The sequence below is a fragment of the Cyprinus carpio genome, chromosome B18 (genome assembly GCF_018340385.1).
Source record: "Cyprinus carpio isolate SPL01 chromosome B18, ASM1834038v1, whole genome shotgun sequence".
Classification (NCBI taxonomy): domain Eukaryota; kingdom Metazoa; phylum Chordata; class Actinopteri; order Cypriniformes; family Cyprinidae; genus Cyprinus; species Cyprinus carpio.
Window position 1 is genome coordinate 17,467,632 of NC_056614.1, and position 12,964 is coordinate 17,480,595.

Genomic DNA, 12,964 nt, shown 5'->3' on the forward strand with positions numbered 1-12,964 from the left:
AGGGCAAGTTTTGTTTTATGGTTATAGCTGGTTTAAGCATTCCACTAGTTTCAATTGAACAAGGAGATGCCATTTCAGCGCTTGTTTTTCCTTTCTGAGAGAGAGACTGAATGTAGACCATTTTGAGAGGCTTATCCGCTTTCTTCCTCCAACCGCCCTTGAACCCCACACATATGTTTCTGATAGACCTTAGCACTCCACAGCACTCTTACTCAGCCTCTCATTCAGAAAGAAATGGGGAGAGGGAAGGGGAGGTGGTGGTGGTGGTGGTGGGGGGTTCCACTGAAACACTAAACAGTTTATTTTCTCTCTGTCGTTCTCTGGGGCATGCTTTAAAGACTGCTCAATCACACGCTGATGTGCTCTCTCGGTCACACCGAGAAACAAACCAATGATTTAATTCTCCTCAAGGTCTCTCCATTCACATTTTGGTCCTCTTCTTCACCTTATTTTCACTTTTGCAGCTGATCTTGGAAACAATCTGAGTGCAATATTTATTAATTCAACATAAATGCAAAAATAAATTTTTTATCAGCAGCACATTTTATAAATGCATTTGCGCAAAAGTTAAACTGGTTTGACTAAATTTATGTTTCTCAAGATAATAAAATATTAAGATCAACACTTGAAATGGTTGAAATGATTTTTAGAGTATACATTTAGAACCGGTATGAATTAATAAGAATATATATTTTTTTTGTTTTTTGTTTTTTTGCATTTGTTATTTAAAAAAATAAAATTATTTATTTATGTTTTTCTTTTTTTGCTATTTAAAAATGACAAATAACAAAATATTTGTAGAGTATAAGCTATATTATATTATATATTTGATATATTATATATTTTTGTCACCTCAAATAACAACAAAAAAGGTAAAATGTGTGAAGCCACATCTCATTGTACAAATTTAAGTTGTAATATATAAACAATTATCTTATATTAAATAAATTCATACCTGGGCTCAGAGTATTTGTAGAGTATTTTATCATTTACAGTATATACACTCAAATACATCAAAGTATATATATATATATATATATATATATATATATATATATATATATATATATATACACACACACATACACACATACATACATACCATACAAAACATACACACAAACACACTCAAAAGAAATCTGTAAAAATACGGCACTGCATTGAGTTGTGTTTTAAAATTAACAGATATGTTTATTCAAAAATTTACAAAATATTATTTGTAGAGTATAAGATATATATTATATATTTTATTATTATATTATATATTTTATATATTATATATTTTTGTATATTTTGTTATTTATTTACTTACTTTTTTGTTAAATAACAAAAAATAAAATAAAAAAAATAAAATAAAAATAAATGTGTGAAGCCACACCTCAATGTATACATTCAAGTGTTAATATACATTTATCTTATTTTAAATAAATTCATACCTGGGCTCAAAGTATTTGTAGAGTATTTTTGAATTTATATAAACTCAAATAAATCATACACATACATACATACATACATATACACACACACTCAAAAGAAATCTGTAAAAATACATCACTGCATTGCATTGTGTTTTAAAATGTAAAATTATGGATAATGTCCCATGTAATGAGCTGGCAGTAGTTTTTCTGCTATTTAATTTTTTTTTTTTTAAGTGTATATAATATATATAAGAATAAATAGATGTGTCCAAGCTTTTCACTGGCAAGGGGTGTCTATAATAAAATCTGTGTACAACAAGATGTGTGCCATCACATATTTTTCCAATGTTTTATGTATTTATGAAACATGCAGTCAGAGAACCTGAATGGTTTCACACATAAATGTGCCAGGAGCTGCAGCACTGGCATGCTTACACCACACACGCCGCCAGTCCTGCAAGTATCTCATACACAAAGTAATCCTTCATGCCTAATTTCCCTTTATCCTGTATAAATCACTATTAGACCTGTGCGGACAGATGGGGAAGTGTAAACACCTGTTGTGGTGCGTGTCAGAATTCAGACGGACTGGTGAGATGCATATGTGCGGGAGCCGGGAGAGGTAGGGCATTATGTGTTTAAGGGGGGTGGCAGATGGGTAAAATCAAAACCAGCCGAGACATCTTTGCTAGCAAGCTCAGCTGGAATAACTCTCTCTAAAAAGTTACTCTTTCTCTCCTGAGTGTGTGCAGATTTGCCTGTCCCAAAAGCTAGGAGGCCAAATTCTGTCTACCTATTTCAGCTCCTTAACAGTGTGGCTCAGGAGCCATGCTGATTTTACTGACATCTATGGAGAAATAAATACACAGACTAAGTCTTGACTATCAGCACTTCAGCTGATCCAAACAGTATGTGCCTCCCTCCTGAATAACACATCAATTATGAGCTGTCACTGGAGTTCTGTTGGTATTGATAGCTTGTCTCTTATGGCTCAGATTACAGTAAACATTATTTTGGTCTAAAACGAAGTTGAATAGGTGGTTCTGTGCAGTTTCTACTGGCTCTAGCTTTCACAAATGATCTGGCCCTATTTTGTGATTACTGTAAATCATATACATTTTCTTAGAATTATTATTTGTATTTATTTAATAATGACATTTAACATATAATTTAATTTAAGCTTTTTGTATTTTGTGTATTATTTAATTAACTTTCAACTTGGTTATTCATTATTATATTTACTTAATATGACTGGTTTATGTAAATGATGTATCTTGTTCAAAATGCTGATAATGTAATAATGCATACCTTCCAATGTCCTGTAATTATTATTTTACCATCTGAATAGATAGATAGATAGATAGATAGATAGATAGATAGATAGATAGATAGATAGATAGATAGATAGATAGATAGATAGATAGATAGATAGATAGATAGAAGATAGATAGATAGATAGATAGATCAATCAATCGATCTACATTTGGACATCAGCTCAACACTTTAGGGAATAAGGTTATACTCAGTACATGACCCTAACAGGCAGAGTTGACCCTTAAATAAATAGCCTTTCAGAGAGTCCAAACTGACCCTACATCAATGTGTACAAGAGAGCGAAATGTGAATGTGAAGAGAAGTGTCTAAATATTCTCTGTAATGAAGGACTGAAAAGAACTTATGACTTTTCATAAACTCTAGGTGTATATGGAGGCAGTTTTAAAGACACTTTAATGCTTGTTTAATCCAAAAGATGCATTTGCCTGCCTGTCTGTTGAACACATGCTGTATCACCTCACCTACATGACAGATTTCTGGACAGTTACATTTGAAAGTATCATTATTTGTAATTTTTTCTTAAAACTGAAAACTCATCACCAGTTCCTAAAAAGCTGCGTTTAAAAGTATCAATTTTCCCTTTTCATAAAAATACCAGTAACAGGCTACAACATTGGAAAAGCAGACAAATTTCAGTAATGTCTTTATAAACACAATTAGCTGAACTAGAAAATGCCTGAAAAGACTGTGCTTATAATCATTCAAAAACAAAAAAAAAAAAAAAAACAGCACTGTTTCATAAAAAATGTCTGTCTAGCATCAGATTAACTGAGGGAGATAGTGGGGACATGTTGACGCTGCTCAGCCATTCACTAGTGCCACTGCTCAATGATCCAAAACATAATAAATCTTATATTTCAAATATGCTAAATGCAAAGCTGTTTATGTCATTGTGTACTAGTATGTGTGTGTGTTTGCGGGTGTGTATGTCTGTGTTATGGCCCACAGGCTGGTTTAGCTGACCTCAGTGAAAGCGAGCCTCATGACAGAAGGTCTGGCATTGTCTCTGTGCCCAGGCTGCTGTGGAGCCAGCCGGTCTGCCGGCCGCCAGCTTTGCTTGCTTATAACTGCTGAGAACATCCGATCCCCTTGGGGAGGCCAGGGAGGGAGAGAGAGAGAGAGAGAGAGAGAGAGAGAGAGAGAGAGAGAGAGGGAGGAGGACTCTACAGCACTCTACATTCTTTCTTCAACCATTATCTCTTCTCTTTAGAAAAGCAACATGCATTACACAGCAACGGCTAGGTATGTGTGCATGTGTGTATTTATTTATCTGTCAGAGCCGGGAGAGAATTCAGAAGGAGTGGAAAAAATTCTATTCAAAAATTCACTTTTATGTTCATATTTTCCTAAAGGTAAAGTGTGCAATTGCTAAGAAGTTTATAGACAAAATATTTGCTATCAAAACATATTTGTATGTTTTTCACTTCTTAACCAGCTTGGCATATTAACATCATCTCAACCAGTGGTGTGAGTTTAGGGTGGGGCTATGTGTTGCTCAGCCAATGGAAAACCTGTTTGAAGACACAGTCTTTAATTTTGCACATCCAATTGTTGTCATTAGTAGCATAGAAAGTACACAGTTGACATTTATGTGCAGTCCCTTTTCTTTGCTATTAAAGTTTAAAAGTGCTATACTAGTCACTTACACTATAGTGAAAAATAAATATACTAAAATGTATCTGAAATACATTTATTTCAGGCTGAGTACATTATACTACAAATACATTTACATATCTGCATACTTAATAAAAATACCCTGCAATTGTACTTTTAGTAGGCTATGATAAACTGGTATACTTAAAAGTATTAAAGACTAAACTGGAACATCAGATTTTGTGTTTAATGCACTTTAATTGTGCGGAAGTAGTGTTAAAGTATGCTAAAGATATACTGAAGTATATTTAATTGTGCTAAAGTGGAACTATTGCAAGTATACTTTTAGTACACTTTAAATATCTTGCATTTAAAGACAGATATTATTCAAAGATCATATACATTATCATTGACATTAAAACACATACTTACATACACTACATTAAAACTTAATTTCATGCCTAATTACTGTCCTATCAAATAAAAGGCAAAACCGCCAAAAAAAAAAATCTAAAAAAAAAAAATAATCTAAAAAAATAAAAAAAATAAAAAAAATAAATTCACATTTAAGGGTATGTTTACCCGACAACGCCATGCTAAAAATGGAAAAGTTCTTCTTTAGCATTTTTCAAGTACAGTCTTTGACAACAATATTGTCAAAAAATTATCCCTGTTCACACAGATCCATGAAAACGCCTTAAAAAACTGTATTATGCATGCCAGACCAGTATTTGGCAGTCACTTTGTGACGAAAAACTATGCAAACACATAATATGCATACGCATGACATCACAGTAGTATTGTATTAGTATTGTATAACAGTATTACTTTCAAAAACTTGCACCTTGAAACCCATTTGCATTTTCAGGCCCCCAAAATGACATTTTTAGTTGAAAACGAAATTAGTTAGGGTTAGGGTTAGAAATTAGTCAATTAGTTGTTAGCTTTTACATTTACTTTGTGTTAGTTGCTATTTCTTTGTAGCTGCTTTTGAAATTTACTAACAATTTTTCTGAATGAAAATTAGTTTCAGACCAAATCTTACACCAAAATTTGCAGCGAGTAAGACTTAGGTAGCTTTTCAAATTAACATATTCAGATTTGTTGAAGAGAGCATCCTGGCCATCCTAGCAAAGCAACATCAGCTCAACCAATGGCATGAGTTTGTTTATCTGACCAGTGGAAGACACAAGTTTTTGGCAATTTCCCTTTAAGACAGCAGTGCCACAGAAATTACACACTTCAACGCCATAAACTGGATCCAACATTACATTATATTGTCAGTGTGAATCTCATCTTTAGTTGGAGGACTCTCTCCAAGGGCCTTGTTCAGTTACGCTAATTCATCTATCACAGGACAGGCGAGTAGCCCCACACTCTGACAGAAACCAGTGAGCTTTAATCGTGTCCAGACGCCCCTGTTATAGCATGAAGCACTCCACACTCACTTTTGCTACTCAGTCTTCAGTTGTCAGCAACTGAGGCACTTCCAGGACGGTAAAGAGCACATCTTTCATCCAGCCCCAGGCCTCATAAAAAACCCCAAACAGACCTACATGAATGAAAGTATTAAAAAAAATCTCTGAAATGAAATGTACGATTCTGTACTTGTAATTACATAACCTTTGGAAGGAGGTACCTTTTTTCAGCTGTATTTTCTAGAAATAGTAAGTGCGCTCATTCTTGGAGTTTGGTATAAGGTTGCTATACCGGGGAGTGGTGTTAATGAGAGGAAAGTAAACATACAGAGAGATGAGAGACCTCTAGGTTCTTCTATGGGAAAGGACAGATGTAATAGTGCCACTTTTCTGAGCGCATGGAAAACGCTTCAGCCAAGAGGAGAAGAGAGACACATCATGTCCTTCACTACAGGACCTGAGAGGGGAGAGGTTGGCGAGAGAGATGAGAAGGAAGTGGGAAGTACAAGGGGAAAAAGAGACAAAGTGACCTAATATGAACTCACTCAAATGTGGATGATAAACAAGGCACCGCAGCTTATTTCTGTGTATATTTGTTTAGCATTTCAACTATCTTTAAGCACTGTGTATGGAAAAAGACGTGCTGAGCTGCGGAAATGTTATGCTGCTGAGTAAATGAACAGTAGATTTTAAATTTAGGAAGACGTATGCCTGGGATACAAGAGCCCCTTGTTAAGTATTTTAGCTTTTAAAGGTGAGGGTTTTTCCATATCTATTTGAAGTTTTCCCATATTTTTTATCTACCCAGATCAGGAGAGAATATCAAATGAAATATGGCATGTGCTCGGCAGACCAGCAGGGTCTGTTCAGGGTAAACCCTTATTGTAAGAACATGATTCCACTGCCAGATATGGCCCCAAACAGAGCTGCACATCTGGGATATCAGGCTGGCCAGCAGCCCCCTAAAACTCTCGCCCCTTCCCCTTCATGCTCAGTCAGTTGTAATGCATTTGGATCTATAGCTCACACCAGAGGTCAAGGCTGGGTGCAGTGACTGATGATGGCTACTATCCATATCAAAGGGAGGTTAAAGCTCTTCCTGGCCAAAAACACACCGGCACTCAATCAAACAGAACTTACACTTGGGCTGGTTTATAGCGTATAGCTTTATTTATAGAACCTATAGTGTTACATAGACTTTAAGTCATGAAAAAATTGAACCTATTTACTTTCTAAATGCATGTCATACTGTACGTCCAAATTGTTTTTTGAAACTGTGTCCATGCTTAGCATGAGAATCCAACTCTTTAACAGTGTAAACAACTCTGAATGCATGAAACAGCATTGTACCCCCCCCCCCCAATGATACATCAGTGAACGTTATTCCAAATAAATAAAAATAGTTTGTTTCCATAAACCTTAAGCAAAATGTAGCAAATTGCTCCAACCATAAAGCAACTTTTCTTTTGCCATTGACATTGATTAGACCTCAAAATTGGATAACGTTTGCCAATCAGTTCTACAGTTTGGGGAAAAAATACATTGGAAGTTAATGTCTACCATGTCTACAATGTATTGTAACCTTATCGTAAAGTACTGCCAATATCCCGTTTCCCTCTAAAAACATTTTAAAATGGATTTAAAATGGGTTGTGAATGGCAAAGGTAACATAGATGATCTTTTGTAATTATCTGTCCTCACTATTTGGCCATTTGGAATGGCAGAATGGCTTCATTGAGCCTGTGTACTTTAGATGTTCAAGATTTCAATTGGGAAGCACTTCAAAGCAGACCTGCTGTTAGCGTCGTACATCATCACTGTCCTCCATCAATGTTTTTGTCAGAGCTGATGAAAATATTTCATCTGCAACTTTTAAAGTGAGAAGCACCTTGAGCGATGGATTCAGCATACATTTTCTATGCTATTGTGGTGTTTATGAGGATATCTGTCGACACATCAGCCATGTTCCGTAGGCTACATTCAAGGTGATGAAATTTATCTTCTTTGTGTGCTACTCAACAGGTTTTTAGACTCTTAATAAAGATTAGTGGTATGAATATATTGAATTGTCATTTCTTGTCTTTTACAGGTATAAAGTATACAATGCAAATAAATGAAACATAAGTGAATGACAAATGATCAACCAACATGCCTTAAGCAGTGGAAAAGGCAGTGACACAGCTGATGCTGGTAGGTCATATGATAATAACAAACTAACTATATTCATACTTTTTAACAGTAAAAAGGGATGTATTTATTCAAAAGAACCTACTCAATTTTGGATACTGCCATTGTTCGTTTATATCTGAAAAACTGTATTTAAATGCACACAAAATGTTCCCCATTATTTTATAGCATTTTAATCGCAGTCTGGGATATGTAACAATTACATACTATAATGTGAAACTTTTGAAAGGTAGAAATGAAAGTGCTGGAAAAGGAAGCTTTAACAACAAAACAAAAAAGTGGTTTGAATTGAACTTTGAATGGAAATTTGACTTCAGAGACCAAAAGGCAAACACAGCTCTTTGATCTTTTTCTTAGAACCATAGTGAAATACAGCTGACGTGACATGAGATCGTACATTTTAATTACAGACAATAAATAATACAATGGAGGCAGCTACTCCGAACATGTTTTTGGGAGGAAGGTAAACCTTTTATTCAGTTCCTCACCACACAGATGCCACACACCCCGAGGATCTTTGAAATAGTGAGGACATTGCTTTCACTCCCTTTTGTGTCTGTAGTACACAAAAACTTCCCATGTCATACACCGAGTTTTGTTTAGTGGTTGTGCAATGTACATGACAATACAAACCACATCCTCAGGCAACGCCTGGCAGTTTTTTTAACTACACAGATCTCATTTAATCAGTCGTACTAAAGTATGCTTTTCATCTCTAATATGCCAGGGCACAGTTTAACTGCTGTAAAATCCCTCCTCTCTTCATCCAAACGCCTTTGAGAGAGTAGGGCTATTTTCATGCTGTTAGAAGTCAGGGTCTTGTAAATAACAAAGTGCTGGGATAGTTTAAGAAAAAGGAGACCTTTGTTACCCGTCTCTTGTCTGCCCCGACAAAGTGAAATTAAGTTATTCAGTTTCAAACCTGTGCCTGAACCAGACAGAGAGAGAAAAATCTCTTTTGTGCTCCACAGACAAACCTCTCTCCATCCTGGTCTCTTTTTTTCCTTGCATCTCCCTTTCACACTGAACAAGGGTTGACAAGCTCTTGTCATCCCTGGCTGGTTCTAGAAAGATCCAACAAAAGCCCCCTTGTTCCTGACTTACTCCTGTCAGACAGTGCACTTTGATATTAAAAACTCTGGAGTGAGGGAGAGAGAGTGGGGAGTGACGGAGGGAGTGAGAAGATGAAAAGGATGAAAACAAACTCCTACTGTCTCCTAAGTTGGTGTCTGTAGGTGTAACCCTATAATGGACTCACAAATATTTGTCCAGTCAAAACAAAATAAATATGGATGTCTGTTTTTTTTTTTATTGGGTTTGGTTAGTTGTTTGTTGCGTGTCCCTCTGCTCCATCTCCTCATAGCAAACGCCTTCTGAAGCCTGCAACACTGATGCCATTGACACTTACACTACCCGCTGGGAACTTCATCAGGTATCCCACTCTGACATCAAAAACGATCAGCACCAAAATTCCTCCGATACTGTAGCTGTGTAAATGAGGTGGCAGAATTGTATTCATTGAAATACAAAGATGCTAAAGATAAATATAATACCATCCAATGTGCCATTCATAGGGATGTAAATCAATCCAATAACAGTGTCTAAAGGGATAGTTCATCCAAAATCACCCTCATTTCGTCCAAAATGGTATAACTGTCTTTATTCTGTTTAACAGAAAAGACGATATTCTGAAAAAAATGTCATATATAAATGGGGTCCAATGTTCTTCAAAATATAACAAGTTTAAAATAACATGAAGGTGAGTAAATGACAGAAATGAAATTTTTGGTTAAACGATGGCCATTTAAGAACCAGTGTTATGGACCATTCACACAGGACATGTTCTTGTGTTCAAAAACAGCTAGTACAGTACAGAGGAATGGAACAAAGGTGTCTTGAGACACTTTGAAAGGGCTGTTTATACTGAGCTATTTATGAGTGTGTTTTTATATATAGATATTCTATATGGGCACTAAACAACATCTCATTTTTTTAGCATCTGACATCTAGAATCTAGCATGTTGACCAGTGGTTCTCAACCATTTAGATTCAAAGGCCCTCCATTGTACAACACAAATATTCACAGCCCCCCCCCCATACTGGCTAAGATATGTCTTCTAGTATTTCTACTGACAACAGTGCTTATTTTTAAACTTTTTCTTCTCTAACAAAAACTATGAGTTTTGATATATTAAATTAAATGAACTACAACTCATTTTGTAATTACAGAAAATCCAAGATTCTCATTATGTTCTTCAATAAAAACAATATAGTAATTGAGGCCAAAATAAAATAAAATAAAATAAAATAAAATAAATAAAATTTCAGTTTACATCACGATTTGAATTTGTTTTGTTTGTCATTTTTTATTTCCAGTTTAAATGGCTCTCAAAAGTTTTACTAAAATCTTACTTTTAGTACATTTTAAGTTAATTGCTAAGATATGAATCACTTCAAAATGACATTAATAGGATTATTTTTTAGAAACCATTTTCATTAATGCAATAAATTTGCCTCACCAAACCAACCATTGGTTTGACATGACTTGAGCTTCACATCAGGACAGTCATATAGATGCTGGACTAAACTACTGTTGCACGGTTAGCTGGCTGTGTGAACAGCAGAGAAGCGTGTTAGCAAGACAGGCTGCACACTTTTCAAACAGCGGCAGCAAGCCTGAGCATGCAGGTTTTTCAGGAAGAATGCAGAGGCCCGCTTGTCTCTCTCTCTCTCTCTTCTCAGGCGCCTGCTATTAAACTGACTCTGGAGAAGCCTCTGGGCAGTTATTACTGCATTCATATTAATAATCTTGCTTCATTTTGTTCATACAAGCAGAAGAAAACACAGACATCAAGGGAATGCCGACGGGGATGAAATGTATGCAAATAATAAGGTAAAAAGGAAATTCATAGGAAACAGCATAAGGTTTAAAAATGCATTGTTATTGTAATGTTAAACATTTTATTTTTATTTTATTAAATTTGAAACAATGTAATTGTTTTTTCTTTTGCTAATGCCAAGTCAACCCCCGTATAGCTACTATGGTAAATCACAGGAAACACTACCATTCAAAAGTTTGGGTTAGTATGATTATTTATTTATTTTTAAGAAATGATTAATTTTATTCAGCAAGGACTCAAATCCATCAAAATGACAGTAAAGACATTTAAAATGTTACAACAGATTTCGATTTCATATAAATGCTTTTCTTTTGAATTTTCTATTCATCAAAGAATCCTGGGGAAAAAAAAAACTATCACGGTTTCCAAAAAAAATATAAAACAGGACAACTGTTTTGAACATTAATAATAATCAGAAATGTTTTTTTAATAATCAGATTTGCCAGTCAAGATAAATTACAATATAAATGTTATTTTAAATTGTAATAATAATTCACAATTATACAGTTACAATTTTACTCTAATGTTATCACATAACTCCTGTTTACAATGTTATTTTTACCATCTTACCGCACTGGCAAGCACAATGTTCTGTGGGTTTTAGAGCAATGCGTCTGTACACGCCGCACATTGAGCCTGAGGTTAAACCTGCTCTCTCGTAGCCGCAGGGTCATTCCTAATAGGGATTCTTGGCCTTGTTAATGACTGTTTGAACATTGTCAGCGTCGTCATTCCTGACAGACTGCCGCCACTCGTACCTGCCGCCGAAGGCGAGGGGAAGGGAGCTTGCATAAATCTCCCCACAGGAATCCGTGAGAACCAGGCCAGGAACATCACGCGTTCCTGTGACATGACTCTTTTTTTGTCATTTGCAAGAAGGTTGTATGATTTGGTGTGGCTGCCTGGTGTACCTGTGGGTTTAATGGTATATGTTCTACAGACATCAGTCTGTCTGTGAGGGTGTATGTTAGGTTTGGAAACTAAACCGCCATGGAAAGGGCCAGATGGAAACACTTCGCTGCTCCCTCTCACTATAAGCAGGCCTGCAAAGCTTACCAATGACATGTAATATATTCCTCCAATAACCTGCCTTAACAACCTCAAGGTCTCCATCAGGCCAAGACCTGATTACAAACTCCAGACATTTGAAATTCATGTAATGCAATTATCATATGGCCGATTTTCAAAATGAAGCTAACAGAAAAGCCTCTGTCAGTAAATGCAGCACACATGAAAAACCTTCACTTGTCAACTGTGCATTTCTGTCTTCCTCCCTCCCCCTTACCTTTCCCTCTTTTTCTATCTCATTCACTTGTCCCCCTTTCCGCTCCCCAAACCTCAGGTCTTTACTCCCAGGCGCTGACAGAAGTTAGCATTCATAGTCAATCAGTTCGGGCCTTAACAGGGCAGAGCTGACAGACAGGTCCAGATTAAGGCCTTAAACAGCCTCCAGTAGGATGGCACAAGACAAGCGAAGCAGTCAGGAGCTCCGGCAGTCTCAAAAGCTCAAAACTAAGTCAAACAAAAGAGAGAGGAATGCGAGCGGGGGCTTGGGTTACACAGCAGCTCAGGAATAAGACAGGTTATTAACACAGGGTGCTGCCAGAGCCTTTTAAAGCCTTTAGCAGAATTTTTTGTTCAAGTTTGGGGACCCTGGGTTTCTCCGTTGAAGATACGGATGGATAGAGGTACACAAAAAGAGGGATAAGCACATATCCTAACTTTCTGCTCTTTACTTTGTTAAAAAAGGTACCTGAACAGGCAATAATCATGTCAGGGAGATTTTTTAAAAGGTGAGAGGGTAAAAAAGTGAAGCAATTTTGTTCTTTTGCAATATACTGCAATGCTGAACTTACTATATTTATTAAGTATTGTTGCAAATATCAGACAACATTATGTAACTTACATTTTAAACACAATATTGTTGTTACTTCCTCTGTTCAACTTCTCAAAAAATCCCTTTGCATCTGACAGTGACTGGCTTGCCCCCAACATATTTGGTCTGACATTTGCATAAAGTCATTCAATGAGTTGCTCCAGAAGACAGTCACTTTTTAGTTGCATTCCAAATGAAACACTATGTAGTTATGCACTCAATTGTGTAATGTATGAA